Genomic DNA, 15,003 nt, shown 5'->3' on the forward strand with positions numbered 1-15,003 from the left:
CAGTCAGCACGGCTTCAGAAAATATCGTTCTTGTGAAACACAACTAGCTCTTTATACTCATGAAGTAATAAGCGCTATCGACCGGGGATGTCAAATTGATTCCATATTTTTAGATTTCCAGAAGGCTTTCGGCACCGTCCCTCACAAGCGTCTTCTAATCAAACTGCGTGCCTATGGAGTATCGCCTCAGTTGTGCGACTGGATTCGTGATTTCCTGTCAGAAAGGTCACAGTTCGTAGTAATAGACGGAAGTAATCGAGTAAAACAGAAGTAATAACCGGCGTTCCACAAGGAAGTGTTGAAGGCCCTCTGTTGTTCCTGATCTATATTAACGACATAGGAGACAATCTGAGTAGCCGTCTTACAGTGTTTGCAGATGATGCTGTCATTTACCGGCTTGTAGAGTCATCAGATGATCAAAACGACTTGCAAAATGGTTTAGACAAGATATCTGTATGGTGCAAAAAGTGGCAATTGACCCTGAATAAAGAAAAGTGCGACGTTATTGATATGAGTGCTAAAAGAAATCAGCTAAATTTCGATGACGCGATAAGTCACACAAATCTGAGGGCTGTAAATTCAACTAAATACTTAGGGATTACAATTACAAATAACCTAAATTGGAACGATCACATAGATTATATTGTGGGTAGAGCAAACCAAAGACTGCGTGCGATTCATAGGCAGAACACTTAGAAGGCGCAACAGGTATACCAAAGAGAATGCTTACACTACGCTTGTCCACCCTATTCTGGAGTACTGCTGTGCAGTGTGGAATCCGCATCAGGTGGGACTGACGGACGACATCGAGAAAGTACAAAGAAGGGCGGATCGTTTTGTATTATCGTGAAATAGGGGAGATAGTGTCACAGACATGATACGTGAATTGGCGTGGGAGTGGCAATCATTAAAATAAAGGCGCTTTTCGTTGCAACGGGATCTTCTCATGAAACTTCAATCACCAGTTTTCTCCTCTGATTGCGAAAACATTCTGTTGGCACCTACCTACATAGGAAGAAATAAGAGAAATCAGGGCTCGCACGGAAAAATTTAAGTGCTCGTTTTTCCCGCGTGCCGTTCGAGAGTGGAACGGTAGAGAGACAGCATGAAGGTGGTTCATTGAACCCTCTGCCAGGCACTTTATTGTGAATAGCAGAGTAATCACGCAGATGTAGATGTACACTCCTGGAAATTGAAATAAGAACACCGTGAATTCATTGTCCCAGGAAGGGGAAACTTTATTGACACATTCCTGGGGTCAGATACATCACATGATCACACTGACAGAACCACAGGTACATAGACACAGGCAACAGAGTATGCACAATATCGGAACTAGTACAGTGTATATCCACCTTTCGCAGCAATGCAGGCTGCTATTCTCCCATGGAGACGATCGTAGAGATGCTGGATGTAGTCCTGTGGAACGGCTTGCCATGCCATTTCCACCTGGCGCCTCAGTTGGACCAGCGTTCGTGCTGGACGTGCAGACCGCGTGAGACGACGCTTCATCCAGTCCCAAACATACTCAATGGGGGACAGATCCGGCGATCTTGCTGGCCAGGGTAGTTGACTTACACCTTCTAGAGCACGTTGGGTGGCACGGGATACATGCGGACGTGCATTGTCCTGTTGGAACAGCAAGTTCCCTTGCCGGTCTAGGAATGGTAGAACGATGGGTTCGATGACGGTTTGGATGTACCGTGCACTATTCAGTGTCCCCTCGACGATCACCAGTGGTGTACGGCCAGTGTAGGAGATCGCTCCCCACACCATGATGCCGGGTGTTGGCCCTGTGTGCCTCGGTCGTATGCAGTCCTGATTGTGGCGCTCGCCTGCACGGCGCCAAACACGCATACGACCATCATTGGTACCAAGGCAGAAGCGACTCTCATCACTGAAGACGACACGTCTCCATTCGTCCCTCCATTCACGCCTGTCGCGACACCACTGGAGGCGGGCTGCACGATGTTGGGGCGTGAGCGGAATACGGCCTAACGGTGTGCGGGACCGTAGCCCAGCGTCATGGAGACGGTTGCGAATGGTCCTCGCCGATACCCCAGGAGCAACAGTGTCCCTAATTTGCTGGGAAGTGGCGGTGCGGTTCCCTACGGCAATGCGTAGGATCCTACGGTCTTGGCGTGCATCCGTGCGTCGCTGAGGTCCGGTTCCAGGTCGACGGGCACGTGCACCTTCCGCCGACCACTGGCGACAACATCGATGTACTGTGGAGACCTCACGCCCCACGTGTTGAGCAATTCGGCGGTACGTCCACCCGGCCTCCCACATGCCCACTATACGCCCTCGCTCAAAGTCCGTCAACTGCACATACGGTTCACGTCCACGCTGTCGCGGCATGCTACCGGTGTTAAAGACTGCGATGGAGCTCCGTATGCCACGGCAAACTGGCTGACACTGACGGCGGCGGTGCACAAATGCTGCGCAGCTAGCGCCATTCGACGGCCAACACCGCGGTTCCTGGTGTGTCCGCTGTGCCGTGAGTGTGATCATTGCTTGTACAGCCCTCTCGCAGTGTCCGGAGCAAGTATGGTGGGTCTGACACACCGGTGTCAATGTGTTCTTTTTTCCATTTCCAGGAGTGTAGATCAACGTGAGTTCATTTTTGTGCTGCTCAGTTTACTGTAGCACGAATCTGTCGCTGAGACACGACAGGTATCCTGACATATGATGCCATCGCCCTTGGGGAAACCATTAAATGAAGGGACGCAGGTGTTCCTCAACAACGTTCAAATTTGTCACTGCGACTTACATTACTGAAATAGGTTCATTGGTCCACTGGAAGGTCAGATGAATATCCCCCATGGTATAATATTCCCCCCACTAGCCCGTGTCCATGGCGCCTAACACGTTTCGAGTAGACGTTCGCCTGGATGACGGCGTACCCGGACACGACCGGCAACGTGGTCACACAAGAAGAATTCATCCGAGCATTGATTCACGCTCAAATCTCTGTGATCCTATGCACACTGCAATCGTAACTGACGGTCATTGAGTCAACATGGTCGTTTTCTGCGATACTGCATGTTGAATAATCATTGTAAGAATACTCGTTGACTATCACATAGTTTTACGTCTCGATTGCTATTTATATCTTTACTTTTTAAAACTATGTATCGTAACATATTTCAGGCTTAGTCATCATCAGAATCTGTCAGATAAACAGAAGAAATGAGAAGTTCTATTTGTACCAGAAAGACAATAGTGCGTCGTACAGATCAAACCGAGGACATACCACAATTAAAATGTCTATACACAGTACTAGATCAAAGCACATGTACACTTGTACCATGACTAGCGCTGTATAGTGGCTCTTAGGTGGCGCTGAACGCAATTGGACTTCTTAAAAACAATTCAAACTGTCATCTACAAATTAAGCATACGGTTACTTAAAAAAAAATAATCTGCAAAAATAATAAACTGAAACTGTCTCGAAAAATTTCGAAGTAGCGTCTACAATTTGAACACGAAGTCTTTTCATAAAATGTAATCTATAAATATAAAATGGACAATCGAGTTGTCAAAAAGGCTTTAAAACTATACAAAGCGGAGCTTAATGTAGCTTCGTTTCTACGGTAAGTTACGTAACGGTGTATTGCAATTTGATGTTACCTTTCACAAGTTGAGAATATAAATCATATTTACTTCCTTATTGAAGTATATAGCAAAAGTATTAGAAAATTAACATAGAAAGAACTGTAGAGTTTGGTAAACTCTTCAATGTATAATTTTAAAGTCACATGTTAAATGGTTTTTAACTACACAATTGTTTATTTTCTTTTTATAGATGGTTTTCGACGAAATAACTGTCTGCTGTTTTTATGACTTTACATTGATTTTTAGCGTGGCACTTCCAATTAAGATTAGGTACCTATGCACCGTTCCCTTCACCATCGGAATCGGCCTCTTAAATCATCTTCACGTGTACGAAACAAATGTAAATGAGATGGAGCGAGATGAGGACTGTGTGCAAGACGCTGTAACGCCTCGAATTACATATCCTGAAGAGTATGAATTTGTGACTGGCGATATGTAGGCGCACGCTGTCATGGAAAACAGTGAATAAAAACGCTGATTGAGTACAGACCTTGGATTTTTTTTTTTTTTGTACGCTTCAACTCACAACTCATAGGTCAGCATATCATTGTAACGTTACTCTTTACTGTTACCTCTTTTACCAAGTAATGTTCCAGAACTGACCAATATGCGTCCTAAAAATCTGTGTTCACAGATTTTTAGCCACGGATTGGTCAGTTCTAGAATATCACTTATCCCACAGTGGGTTGACTCTTGCAATTTATATTTGGTTGGAGGTTGACTCTTCAATTTGTATTTGTTTGGAGATCTACATTGTTCCCTTTGCTTGCTGCAGTGTTTGATATTTGGTTATAAGTGATGAACCCATTATCATTCGTTTCAAAAACATTTCACCTAAGCTCTCTTTATGGTCCAACATCAGCTGACAAATTCTCACACGATTGTGCTTGTGCTGTGTAAGGAGTGTTTTGGGACACATTTTGAACAGACCTGACGAACATTGAGCCTATTATGAGTGTAGTCAAATAGTCATATCCACAGCCACGACTAATGTGCTTTGAGTTTACCGCTTCAGCAGCCAGTTGTTGTTACTTAAACTCCAATATTGGACTTGTTCATTGTTGGAATTAGTGCTGGATGGAAGCGAGCGTCCAGCTCTTTATTAGTTTTTCCAGCTACCTCGGGTGCTTTTGTTCATTCCATCCGTAAACATTATACCGTTGTAAAACCTTTTCGCCGTATCGTGCTGAAAGTCTTCTGTGGATTGTTTCTCTTACATACCGCCGGTACGGATTACAGAGCGCTGCTCTTTATTGGTGCAAATGGGGGTGGCGCAGTAATATTAACTTTTCAACACCACAGGGCGAACTGATGTGACAATGAAGAAACCTGCCGCAAACAAATAGAATGGTGTCATCCGCGTTCTAGCGGCTGGCAACTGGACTAAGCAGTACTGACAACCTAAAGTCAATTAGAACAAAACTAGAAATACTTCTTAAACCAAAGCAATGATGTTTCTCCCACGGAAATTTTTTATTAAGTTACTGGAACATTCATTAAGTGTAGGTGAGCTGGAGCCATCTAGGGAAAGAAATTTTTGTAACAGGATTTCCGAAACAGAACAATCAGAATTTGTGGCTTACCATTCTGAATGCAAGATCTTGGATTAAATCTTGCCACCTCTGCAATCATAAGAATTGTGGATATTGCTTATTCCACTTTTAATTATGAATGATTCCCCGTGCTCCTTATGTGGCTTTTCCCTTGCTTGTCTGTGAGATACATTAGACTGCACTTAACTGATGGCATTCCACTCTTCCTGTATCCCTTACTCCATTAACGGACGTCCATGTTTAGAGTTAATGAAGTGCTCCCTATCAATACTCTGTAGATGTAAATACAGTGAAATATCGCGTTCATTCGAGAAATGCTTGAGAGTTCTCCCTCCATTCGATCGTCACTGGTCCTTCAAGCTGAGCACTAGGTATGTATTTTGCTTCTGAAACGCCGTATCGAGAATCACGACGCAATACAGAGCTTCCTCAACGACATAAGTTTAAGCAACAGAATGCTGGAATCTCAAAGAATCACACCTGAAATTTAGCGGTATGATATTACCGACCACCCCACATCCAGAGAAGGAATAAAACGAGTCAATAATGACTGAAATAAAAGAGGAATTATGTCTAAGAGAAACGTATAGTAACTGATGCTGAAACTGGTTTAGGAAACCTTTAACAAGAACAGCATTGTGAATGGTAAATAACTATATACTTAAATCATACTTATTGCGAGGAAAATAATTAGCAAGTTTATGATGGTGGAAGAGAACAACAAGAAAACTTGACCTAATGACAAGTAAATGAATCCCAAAGATCAGCATAACGCAGAAATAGTAATATCTAGAATTCTTCTCAAGAAAAAATACCCAAAGGCATCCATACACATCTTACAAAATTGTCATGTTCAGTTCAAGTCATTGATGTAATACAGAAGTAGAGCAAAAACGAACGCTGCACTGAAGAAAACAAATGCGTGTTACGTCTGTCTCTACACATGTTAAAATTAAAGTTATTAGAAAGTTGTGCAATAATCAAGTATCTGCATGTGCTTTAAGAATGTCGTGACTACATAGACATGCTTCCCTGTTCGATCTAATTTCCTTTCAGCATCCACAATTGTTCTCTTCAGTCTTGATTTTTTTCTGCACATATAATTGGAATAGCGACGCAGTCGACATTTAACTCCTTGGGATATACTGATTGACACTGAACTTTTATTCAGAAAGAAACCTGGTCGAAGGTCCACCACGACACAGCTAGTTTCAAGATTGTTCTCCATACATCACTTTCCTGGAAGTGTGGGATGATACTTTCCAAAACACAACGAAAGACTCCAGGCTGTTAAAAACGTAAGTGCAGACTCCTTTATTGGTGACTGAGGACAGTAAACTGAACACATTGCATCAGTATTTACTTAATTTGCATACTAAAAATTATAGCTATTAGGTGTTACATGTTTTTAAGTTGGTTATTACCTCCAAGTACATGTGGTAGGAGCAAGCCATTAATTCCTGGTCAGTAGGTCAGGTGTTGAAATGTGGACATGTGGAGGCACAACAATTAGTCGATACTAATGGGCGTAGTCCACAGTGTTGCAGTTACAATCGTGCAGAAAACATCAGATAGTAAGTTGTGTGAGGTATTTGCAGGAATACTGTGAGATGCAGAGAAAAAAAAAAAACAACAACTAACACACTGAAGTGAGTAGAAATCAAGGTACCAATGATCTCAACATCCGTATATACCACACACTGTACAGTGGTAGAATATAAAAGTTGTAGATCTGATGTCCTGCTGTTAGTTAGTTAGTTTTCTCTACTGTCAAATGTAGTTTCTGACTTTCCCTTGCATCTCCTTGCTATATTCCTCTCTTCCAGCTAAAGACACAAAGAGGCACTACCCTCACGCTACAGAACAGGTTTCCCTCTAATGGATAGAGGATGGACCTCTATGGTAGTAGTTCCTGCTAGTAAAAGTAGTGATCTGTTAACAAATGGCTCGTGAACACCATGCTGACTACCATGCTCCAGTACTTGCCAGTCGCCATACTCTGGGCTACCTGTTTTGCATCCTGCAACGTGGGAGTTGACATACGTTTTACGCCTTTTCCTGTCTTCCCGTCTAGTAGGGCTGTGACTGATGGCATAAAGTGGACTGTGTGGTGTAAAGTCACTTAGATAGAATCATTGTCTAACGGGAGAAACAGACACATGCAAATTCATTTTTATAATACCACGTCTCGTCCATTAATCCACACACTGGCTGCGGCCAATCAAAAGCAGTTAGCATGAAGATAAACCTCACGGTGAAATAAAGAGAAGAGTTGGAGGCCGAGGAGTGAACGTTTTAGCTCGAAGCACATATTTGTGTTTTTGTACAGTGTGAGTACCTTTTGTTACTCAAATGTCGAAGCTCTTAGGAAGCATACCTCTTAGAACTGAGAGCAGGTAAATATATAAGTGGGTGTAGAAAAATATCTGCTACCAGTCACAATAAAAGGTTATTTATTTGTCGTAAGTAAATAACCTTTTACTGTGACTGGTAGCGGATATTTTTCTACACCCGGTGAAGGAACAGTCACGGAATTCGACAGCATCCACTATGGATAAAATTCATTTAAATATATAAGCTTCTCATTAAGGCAGTTGTCAGCTTGTAAATGCGTTATAAAATACATGACACACACAAATGTGGACTTCATACAGGATGAGGCAAATAAAATTGGCCCAGACTTTGTGCAACCGTTTGTGGCAGCATTAATGGAGGAGGGAAAGATCTACAGTCACTTCCGACAGGATGGAGCAACTGTCCATACAGTTGACGGAACCGTGGAGCACAGTCTTCACGCCTGACAGAGTTGTTAGCAGAGGTGAGTCTGGACACTGTCCTAGATGGCCACCCAAAATCGCTTTGTGTGGGGAGCGCTCAAATCTAAAGTGTATCGCAACAACCTCATCGTCTTCAAGAAGTGCAGCCGAATATTTAGGATGAGACTGCAGCAATTTCAGCAGCCCAGCTTCATCCTCCTTCAACGACTTATTGACCAGGGCCGAAAAGTGCCAAGAGATGAATGGTGGTCACTCTCAACGTTTGCTATAGTCAGGTTAGTGCTGTATTTCATTTCTTCTGCTGTATTTCTTTGTACCCTGGAATTCCGTTCTCAGGGCCACTTTTATTTGCCCGACATTCTACTTTATTCCAAATATAAGGTAAATATGTGTTCGTTTACAGGAGATTATTGTACTTTACAGGGGGCATTTATATAATCTGAAAGCATGAAAGCTGCTACTGTAGTTTCGCAACTAATACAAACATGGTGCTGGTGTACATTTACACAACTCTGTTGGGACACTTTTATGTACTATTTTGCATTGCCATCCCAACTGATTTTCCAGTCAAGAAAATTTTACGACAACAGCAGTCAGAAGCGCAATCTAAAACCAATGAAGACACAGGAGAATAAAAGATAGAGAAAAAACTATTTCAACATAATGAATCTCAAGAAAAAATAATTCTATGAGAACAAGACTAATAAGGGCAAGAAACTGGTATTAGAAATGTGAAAAATGTGGATGGGTCTACTTTTGATATCATCACCAGAGCTCTGCACTAAGGTAGGTCTTCAAAAAATGGTTCAAATGGCTCTGAGCACTATGGGACTTAATTTATGATGTCATCAGTCCCCTAGAACTTAAACCTAACTAACCTAAGGACATCACACACATCAATTCCCGAGGCAGGATTCGAACCTGCGACCGTAGCGGTCACGCGGTTCCAGACTGAAGCGCCTTTAACCGTACGGCCACACCGGCCGGCTGGCCTATATCACTAACGTCGATTTGCAGTAAGAGTTTTGAACATATACTGTATTCGAACATTATGAAGTACCTCGAAGAAAACGATTTATTGACATATATTCAGCACGGATTCAGAAAATATCGTTCTTATGAAACACAACGAGCTCTTTATACTCATGAAGTATTGAGTGCTATCGACAGGGGATGTCAGATTGATTCCATATTTTTAGATTTCCAGAAGGCTTTCGACATAGTTCCTCACAAGCGTCTTCTAATCAAACTGCGTGCCTACAGAGTAACGCCTCAGTTGTGCGACAGGATTTGTGATTTCATGTCAGAAAGGTCACAGTTCGTAGTAATAGACGGAAAGTCATCGAGTAAAACAGAAGTAATACCCGGCGATCCCCAAGGAAGTGTTATAGGCCCTCTATTGTTCCTTATCTATATTAACGACATAGGAGACAATCTGAGTAGCCGTCTTAGATTGTTTGCGGATGATGCTGTCTTTTACCGTCTTGTGAAGTCATCAGAGAATCAAAACTACTTGCAAAATAATTTAGATAAGATATCTGTATGGTGCGAAAAGTGGCAATTGACCCTGAATAAGGAAAAGTGTGAAGTTATTCACATGAGTACTAAAAGGAATCAGCTAAATTTCGATTACGCGATAAGTCACACAAATCTGAAGACTGTAAATTCAACTAAATATTTACGGATTAAAATTACAAATAACCTAAATTGGAACGATCACATAGATATTATTGTGTGTAGAGCTAACCAAAGACTGCGACTCATTGGCAGAACACTTAGAAGGTGCAACACGTCTACCAAATAGACTGTTTACACCACGCTTGTCCGCCCTTTTCTGGAGTGTTGCTGTGCGGTGTGGGATCCGCATCAGGAGGGACTGTTGTATGACATCGGAAAAGTACAAAGAAGGGCAGCTCGTTTTGTATTAACGTGAAATAGAGGAGATGGTATCACAGACGCGATACGTGAATTGAAGTGGCAATCATTAAAACAAAGGCGTTTTTCATTGCGACGGGATCTTCTCGTGAAATTTCAATTACCAGTTTTCTCCTCCGACTGCAAAAACATTCTGTTGCCACCCACATACATAGGGAGAAATGATCATCAAGAAAAATAAAAGAAATCAGGGCTCGCACAGAAAAATTTAAGTGCTCGTTTTTCCCGCGTGCCGTTCGAGAGTGGAACGGTAGAGAGACAGCTTGAAGTTGATTCCTTGAACCCTCTGCCAGGCACTTTATTGTGAATAGCAGAGTAATCACGTAGATGTAGATGTAGATGCACCAACATCTTCCATATTCCTTTTATTAATCTACCTCTTTGTCGTTTATTGCCAGACTGGATTTTCATATTAGTTGGGTTACGAAGAAAGTGACATGTGCAGACCTAGATTATCAATTATTGAACGTGCAAATGAACAGACTAGAAAAGTGAAAGGGCTCTGACAAGTCGCTCTCATCACGCCAGTATTCTGAAAAAAATAAATAAATAATACGCTGGAACTATCTTTCCAGTGGTCAGTTAGGTCCAAGTATTATTTCAGAAAATATTATTCCTCCTTTTTTCACAGTGCACTCAAAATCATAGAGAATTTTAAAAAATGTGTCTTTACAGTGAATCAGCTTGAGGTGTGAAAGTAGGGAAGAATCCACAGTACATATATAACAACTGTATATCAGTTACATGAGTAAATGAACATCTTTAAACACGGATTACAATAGATTTGAAATCCTTATACATAGTCTTGTACAATTAGAATGTTGAAATGGCCTCGAAATGGCTTACTGGTAACAAAAAGGAACTCACTCAAGATTGCTACAAAAAGCAAATCGCAATGCATACAATCATATTAAAGAAACTGAATTCACAGACAGTTTGTTAAATAGGCAACATCATAATGACTAATGAAAATTAACGGTGTATGCAACAAAATGAAATAATAATAACACATTAAACATCACAGTGTGAGGAAAAGAAGTGTCAAGCATATACATCTGTACTGAAGCTAATGTACAAAGGAGATTGAACGTCCATGCGAGAAAATTGGAGAAGCACTTTGCGCTCAAGTACCGACCAATAATACACAAGAAAAACAATTATAATGAATTCTATATAACTTTGAGGAACTACAGACATACAACAAATGAAGTAATATAAATTAAGTTAAAGGGACTGGGCCCACAGAAGAAACTACAATACATATAACTGTATAAAACAAACGGAACTTATAAAAGGGTATCAAATAGGCAGCAACACATAATGGCCAAATTGTAAAAACAATGTATCACAAAAAGTGAATTAATAATTCGTTGAAAGTCGCAGTGTGAGGGCAGGAAGTATCAAGCTCTTACTCAGTGTCACGAAGTGGAGAAGTGCATAATTTATTTAACTACAAATATATAAAAACTCATCTGAATTAAGTTAAAAATGGCTAGCCATGCAAGAGATGTTTACGGCCCCCTTCAGAATCACCAAACGGTGTTATTTGACAAAAAAACACCCTTGTCATGGAGTTCAAAAGATAAAGCATAATCACACATATATACGCCCTACCCTAAGGAAGCAGAAGGACTGACATGCAGGCAAAATATTCACATATTAGTTCAAATACTTAAAATAAAATTTTTGGTTTCCCTGGAAGCTAGCGGATCGGCAACTTGCACTGAGATTGTGCACCGTTTTAGCGGTTTAGTTATGTAAATTATATGCTGAAAGATGCGATTAACTGAATTAGTCGTACTGAAAGTGGTTCTAGGGACCACTGTGGAGAACATAAGCTAGCAGACATATTGTTGTTATATAACACTAAAGTTCTTCGTCATACTGTAATCTCTCTTTCTGCGGCAACAGTAAGCTAGCTGAACGGAACTACACGTTGATGGTTATGGCAGATAAAATTGATTGTTGCGGCTTAGCGCGAATTTATTTATTCACGCTAAACACTAACACAGTATTATGTGAGAAGTTCACTGGCAAATTCCCGAATGGACTGTGCTGTATCAGTGACGCCACTGATTTGGCTGCGGTTAAACGCACCGAGATTTTGGGACTTCAGAATACATCCTTTAGTTTCCGATGAGGTATGGACTGTAATAATATTTCCTGAAAGTTTAAAACTCTCTGCTGAATCGAGATTCGAGTCCTGAAGTCAACATCTTTGTGTACAGAAATCGTAGTTGTATGAACTCATCTCATCCGTGTACATATTTTGTATCCTGTGCCTTCCCTGAGTTGTGTTCAGTGGATGGTACAAGTCAGAATGTATGCTTATTTCTGGCCTCAGTGGGGCCCTCCATTCGCAGAGGAGCCAAATGGAACATATAGCACGCGAACATATAGCACCCAGGAAAGAACTGTGACTCAACTCAAAACAACACTTAAGAAAACTCGAATTAAAGAATTAATTCTATAAAACTGGAATGGCAGAAGCTTCCTTTAAGTTTCCGGTAAGTATTGTTGATGGTAAAATCCTTAATATCCTTAATATTTTTCGTACTCGCTAGGGCACTTCACACCTACTTTCCGGTGACATAAACTAAAACTTCCATTTTCCGACTCCTGTCACTCTTCTTTCCGGAATGCGATATGAGCAAAAAGTTCCTTGTGTCCAATACAGAAACTCAACCATTTAGATGCACATGCAAGACTACAGTAATTTTCTCTGCTAATCATGTCTTTTTTTAGAAATTACTATCAACATATCATTAACTTCTATAATTTGTAATTTTACTTTCCTCGCGACACTATATTCAAACAGATTTTCTTTTTTACCACTGCTTTAAGTAGATATCCACTGAGTGTTTAAGCTACAATAAATACACAGAATTAACTAATAGCCAGTCTTTAATTTTTCTGTTATGACGTCTTTAGAAGGCTTTTTTCTACCATAAGGTAACTATTCTTATGTTTAGATCAACAGCACTCAATCAAGAAAGGAACGATGTCGAAATGTTTACTGTCCCGTACATGTATTTTCCTGGAGAGCTACACATTTGAGCTTTACATCTTCGCTATTTACATACTGGGCAAAATATTCTACAGTGTTTAATATGATATTCTACAAGTAAAACTAAAGAAAACGTTCACGTAGGCATAGGTCCGCTAATGTTTAGTTATACAGTTGTGGCTAATAAAAAATATTACCTGAAACTAAGCAAATTCGCTAATATGAAGCCATCGCAAAACTGTACGAGGTTAAAGTAAAGCACGAATTCCATTTATTTTGTTGCTATTGGCCTGGTGAATCTAGTAAAACATGCCCCAGACCTGCGTCTGCAGTAGTTTTCCAGAACATCCAGAGAAGCAAAGATTGTTATAAAAGTAAATTTGTTTACTTTCCATTAAGAATGTAGAAACGCTTATGTCATTGTTGGCAATCGTTAGTTGATTCAGTCGTTTCCTAACCTTGAAACGAATTAGTTTTCTATATTGCTCAGTGAAAGAACATAGTAACAGCAGCGCATTTAAGTGAAACGACACAGTAACTGTTGTTATTTTGTAGATTATTTATGAAATAGGAATGCCTTTCAAATTTATGACAGAGGAATACGGCGGTATGGTGTTCATTTAAGGCAAATGTGATGGTAATGCTACGGCTGCAGTTAACGGATATCGCGTACATTATCCAACACGGAGGGTTCCGAATGCATGAACCATTACTGGAGCATTTCGAATGTTGCAGGATACAGGTTCTCAACCCAGCGTTCATAATCAGTACCACCGCTTGATATGTGAAGACGATGATGTGGATATTATGGATGCTGTTCAACGTAGCCCGGGTACCATTGCAGGACGTATCTCTCAACAATTAAGAATTTCACAATCTAAGGTATGGCGACACTGAAGTACAGTAATATGTATCCTTGCCATATACAAAAAGTGCATCATTTTCAGCCAGGAGATCCTGCCCTTCGCTTGGAGTTTTGCAGCTGGTTAAATACTAATCAGCAGTTACAAAAATACATTTTATTTACTGATGAGGCACAGTTTACTCGAGATGGTACAAACAAATAACATAGCGACCGCGTATCGTCTGAAGCAAACCCACGTGGAACAGTGCAACGCAATTTCCAGCAGCGATTTAACATAAATGTATGGTGTTGTATAAACAACACACACTTTATTGGACCACTTTCCCAGGACGTGTAACTGGCGAGACGTACCTACAGTTCCTTCAAGAAGAAATGCCCCGCTTGCTCAGAGATGTTCCACATGCTCCGCGATTGCAAATATATTTTCAACATGACGGCACGCCTCCCCATTTCACCACCGCCGTTATTACACATTTAAATCAACGTTTCCCCCAGAAATGGGCTGTCGAGGTGCTACACGTCTGTGGCCGCCCAGACTGCCCGGTTTAACAACAATGGATTTTAGTGTATGGGGATGGATGAAAGACATAGTTTATGAGGACAAAGTCAATACAAGTGAGACATTTTATTGTATTGTATTGTACGTTAACCGGGGACATAGAAATGACGGAGAGGCTCTGTCCCCACCGCAGCCGTAGTGGTCCACAATTCCATGACGACTACCGCAGTCCACTTCAGGCCTCCACCGCCCCACACCGAACCATTATTTTATGGCTATTGTACGGTTCAGCCCCCGGTAGACCCCCTCCCCCCCCCCCCCCCCCCTCCAGGGAACATCTCACACCAGACGAGTGCAGCCCCTATGTTTGCGTGGTAGAGTAATGGTGGTATACGCGTATGTGGAGAACTTGTTTGCGCAGCAATCTCCGACATAGTGTAGCTGAGGTGGAATAAGGGGAACCAGCCTGCATTCGCCGAGGCAGATGGAAAACCGCCTAAAACCCATCCACAAACTGGCCGGCTCACCGGACCTCGACACAAGTCCGCAGGGCGGATTCGTGCCGGGGACCAGACGCTCCTTCCCAGTCCGGAAAGCCGTGCGTTAAACCGAAAGGCTAACCGGGCGGGCCAAGTGAGGCATTATATGCTCGCATTTTGAATGCAAAACACGAAATTAAGAATAACCCTGTGAAACTGAAACGAGCAACAAAATCTGTTCAGACACATTTATTGTGAATGTATTGCGAAATA

Source organism: Schistocerca piceifrons, chromosome 3, assembly GCF_021461385.2.
Source record: "Schistocerca piceifrons isolate TAMUIC-IGC-003096 chromosome 3, iqSchPice1.1, whole genome shotgun sequence".
Taxonomy (NCBI): domain Eukaryota; kingdom Metazoa; phylum Arthropoda; class Insecta; order Orthoptera; family Acrididae; genus Schistocerca; species Schistocerca piceifrons.